General features: G+C 62.5%; 2 protein-coding genes across 2 annotated transcripts in view; one reads left to right on the top strand and one right to left on the bottom strand.

Moving 5' to 3' along the window:
• Window positions 1-54, bottom strand: part of EEF1A2 (eukaryotic translation elongation factor 1 alpha 2) — an 8531-nt gene extending 8477 nt beyond the window's left edge. The window contains exon 1 of the mRNA XM_011934540.1: window positions 51-54. The gene's annotated coding sequence lies outside the window, so the exon portion shown is untranslated. The remainder of the gene's footprint in view (window positions 1-50) is intronic.
• DNAJC5 (DnaJ (Hsp40) homolog, subfamily C, member 5) overlaps window positions 1-4000 on the top strand; it is a 1035873-nt gene that overhangs the window by 530013 nt on the left and 501860 nt on the right. The window lies entirely within an intron of this gene.

Genomic DNA, 4000 nt, shown 5'->3' with positions numbered 1-4000 from the left:
CGGAGCCGGCAGGCGGGGGAGGGGAACAGCTGGGCTGCAGCCTGGGAGACGAGCCTGGGTCTGCCGGCCCCTCCCCGGCTGCTCAGGGGGGACGCCCAAGAACCACCGAAGCCCGGCTCTGAGGGCCTCTCCCTAATGAGGCCCGGGGGTGCAGGTCTCAGGGTGGAACCCCGGGATCTGCTGGTTTCCAGCCCCTGTCCTCACGTGCCTGCCCTCCTGGGCGCACCATGACAGGCCCCCAGGATCCGGCGCAGAACCACCCTCCCCCGAGAGGCTGGTCCCAGGTGCAGGGAACGGCGGAAGCCCGCCCCCAGACCCACTGACATCTTCCAGGGACCCTCCCCTCCGGGTGCGCCTACCGCCGGCTGCTGCTGGGAAACAGCGCCAGCCAAGGGCGAGTCAGATCCAGACAGACCCAGGCCCCCGCCCAGCGCCCACCCGGCTGCACCTCAGCGCCTTGCGGCTGTCCTCACATGGGGTCAGGATGCCAAGCCGAAGACCGGGCCACGCTCTGTAGGAAGTGGGGAGTCCCTTAGGTCCTGGGCATCCGCGGCTAATGACCAACGTGGGATGTGAGGAAGGGGATGTGGCGGCCATGTGTTGCGTGACGACCAAGATCAGGGGCTTCCTCCAGACCCCAAGATCCTGTCGTCTCACCCAGGTATTCACGTCTTCCCTCCCACGCTGCCCCCCCCCACTCGGATCTTCCTGCCAGCAGGGTCTCGGGAGGTGTGTGCTGAGTGGGGGCAGAGCCCTGGCACCTGTCCTCTCAGCCCTGAGTGCCCACTGGGTGTTGACATGGAGGGTCTGGGTCGGGCCCGGCACCTGCCACTGGGTAAAGCCATGGGGATCCCGAGAGACTGGACCCCTACCAGGCCCGCTGGCAGGTGTGAGGAGGAAGGAAAGGTGGGGGCCCAGGGTCGGGACCAAACAGTTCTCCCCAGCCCATGGATAGGGTCTCTCAGGAGGACACTGGTCTGTGGCTGCGTCTGCCCCACAGGAGTCCAGAGACTTGAGCTCCTGAGCCACAGGCAGGAGAGGAGGCTGGGAGGGCCTGCCAGGTGCCCCGGCACTTCCGAGTGCTGCTGATGCCATCAAACAGGAGCCAGGAATAAAAATATCCGCCTGGCGAGAAAGCAAGTCCCGCCCCACCCCACCCAGCTGGTCTCTATATTTAACGCCTCCCCTGCAGCCTGAAAGTTAGGCAGGGATTTGGGAAGTGGGCTTGCTGCAGGGGCTCCAGTGGCCCAGGCTGGGGTCCCTGGGATGCCCACCCCACTCCCTCAAAGGACCACCAGGACTCTGGGCTACCTTTTCCAGACACCCCTTCCCCCTCAGCTCCCGGCTCACCCACAGCGGTGCCAGGGGCTCACATATGCCGGGGGGCCTTGCCACCCACAGGAGTGGCCCCTGAGAGTGAGTGGAATGTGGCATCCTCCCCAAAGCACCTGTGTGATGACCCTGGGCAAGGGTGTCGACTCCTCCAAAGAGTCTCCTGGGCACCAGGACACATTGGGTCCACGGTGCGGCCCTTCGGGGCCCTGGGAGCCGCTGACTCAGTATCTGGAGACACTTGGAACACACAGCTAACCGGGCTGCGGTCACAAAGGCTAAGCACTAACACACCTATGGCTCCGAGCTCTGCGAGACTGAACAGTACTGAATGACTACTAACTACGGAATGTTAACTGCTGAATAACAGCAGTGGCCTGACCACGTCCCCAAAGTGCACGAGCTGTAACTGAATCCCCAATGCAACAGTGCTGGGGGCTGGGCTTCCAGCAGGGTGTCTGGGTCATAAGGGGTTTACCCTTCTGAATAGATTTGTGCCCTTTAAACAGGACTCATGGCAGTGGGTTCTCTCTTGCTCCTCCACCTTCTCCCACATGAGGACGCAGCAAGAAGGCCCTGCCAGATGCCAGCACATTGATCCTCGACTTCCCGGCCTCCAGACTGTGAGAAATAAACTTCTGTTTACTTATAATAAACATAACTTACAAATATATAAAGCAAACTTTATAAAGTAAATTTTTAAATTTAAGTAATGCATAATTACCCAGTCTCAGGTATTCTGACATAGCACAACAAGCAGGTTGTGCCACTTGTCAACAGACGGGTAGCGCCAAATGACTTTGAGTACCAAGCAAATTAGCCACAGCCAAGTTGCCCAGCTGTGTGAGTTCACCGTGTGGGGGACGGGGGACAGGGGGCCATGTGCGTGCACAGTGTGCAGGGATGGGGGCTGCGGGGACAGATGCTATGAGGTAGGCCCCCCAAGGCTGGCCGGAGGACCTTGAGAACCCGTGAGGCAACTGGGCACAGAAAGGCCAAGATTCCTGTCCAAGGACACACAGCAAATAGGGGGCCTGTGGCCTGTGCTTTCCCTGCCCTCCCCCAGGCCAGGACTTGGGCCCTTCTTCCTGCGTCTGAGTCCCTGGTCACAGTGCCCCCTTACCAACAATGGCGGGGGGGTAAGAGGGGGGATGGTGAGTCAAGAGGGCACCAGCCAATCAGGGCTCCCCTGAGGGCAGGCCCTGCCCCTCCTCGACCTCTCCCAGAGCCCCCCAGGCCCCGCCCCTCCTTGCCCCCTCCCAGAGCCCCCAGGACCCATCCCTGAGCTGTTTGGGGAGACACAGGCAACCCCTTCTTTGGCTGGCTAGGGTTTCACGAGCCTCGGGGAAGAAGATGCAGCTAAAATTAACTGCTATCAAGCTGTCAGCCCCGGAAATAAACCTGCCTCCCATTGGCTGCTGGTGACGTCACTGCCGGGTTAATAATAGCCTCCGAGTGCCTAACGAACCACCTGTGCATGGGGCACAGCCAGGCCATCACCCCGGGGCCACCGCCGCAGGCAGGTGGAGGCTGGCAGCCCAGAGGCAGACAGGGACTTGGAGGCAGGGTGGGGAGCAGGGCCAAGGCGGCTCTCTGGCCCCCAGTGTCTCAGGATGACCTCAGCCCTGGCCTGGCCCCAGAGCAGGTGCGGATTCGGTTCCCATTCACGAAGCATCTCATCTGCTGGCCCACCTGGGCCCCCTGGACGGCCACCAGGACAAGGTCCTCCCCCGTGGCCATGCCTTGGGGCTGGCTCCCAGGGGACTGAACATGCCCTTGAGGCTGTGAATTAAACAGTCTCCATGGCAGCAGAGAGCTCCTGCCTCTGGAGCCTCCCTTAGAGGAGCAGCTCATGTCCCCCCAGACCAGAGAAGCTGGGGCTGGGCTGGCAGCAGGCAAACATGCCTGCGGGTCACGCCACAGACCTGGGCCAGCCATGGCCCTGACAGCCCACCCTCCAACCCGGTGTCTGGGTGTGGCTGAGGCAGACCTAGTCTACCAGGGAGACCCAGAAGGGATGTAGCCCCTCGGAGAGGGGGAAGGGTGGCCTGGCCTGCCACCCCCACCTGCAGGCCCCAGCAGGGAGCGTTGCCATGGTGAGAGGCAGCAGCAGCAGGAGGCCCCTCCCTCCAGGCGCTGCTGCCCGGGAGCCCAGCACCCACCCTGGTGGGGAGCAGACAGCACGTGCTCCTGCCGCAAGCAGCACTTTCTGGGCTTCTGGGCTTCCAGCTGCAGTCCCCCCCAGCCCCTCCCGGCTCCTAGCCGTTACAGCCCATTGCAGGCTGGGAGGCTAAACAGGAGGCCGGGGTCACCGACCAGGGTGGGGTCACCTCTTGGATCCAAGAAGGGCAGCCCCTGGTGCCAGCCCAGGGGCACTGTGCCCTCCAGTGCCCGGAGGCGGAAGGGAGAGCCTGGGTAGGGTCTGCAGACCATTAACCCCACAGCTGCCTCCTCTGGGCCCTGGAGGAAGAGGGGCCCATCAATTGTGTCTCATTCTGTAGCTGGTCTAGAGAGAATGGGGGGTCCGATGTCTGTGGTCAGGTCTGGAGAGAATGGGGGGTCCGGTGTCTGTGGTCAGGTCTGGAGAGAATGGGGGGTCCGGTGTCTATGGTCAGGTCTGGAGAGAATGGGGGGTCTGGGGTCTGTGGTCAGGTCTGGAGAGAATGGG

The sequence above is a fragment of the Colobus angolensis genome, unplaced genomic scaffold (genome assembly GCF_000951035.1).
Source record: "Colobus angolensis palliatus isolate OR3802 unplaced genomic scaffold, Cang.pa_1.0 Scaffold136, whole genome shotgun sequence".
Classification (NCBI taxonomy): Eukaryota; Metazoa; Chordata; class Mammalia; order Primates; family Cercopithecidae; genus Colobus; species Colobus angolensis.
Note: the sequence above shows the minus strand (reverse complement) of the source record. Positions and strands in the feature narration are given on the sequence as shown.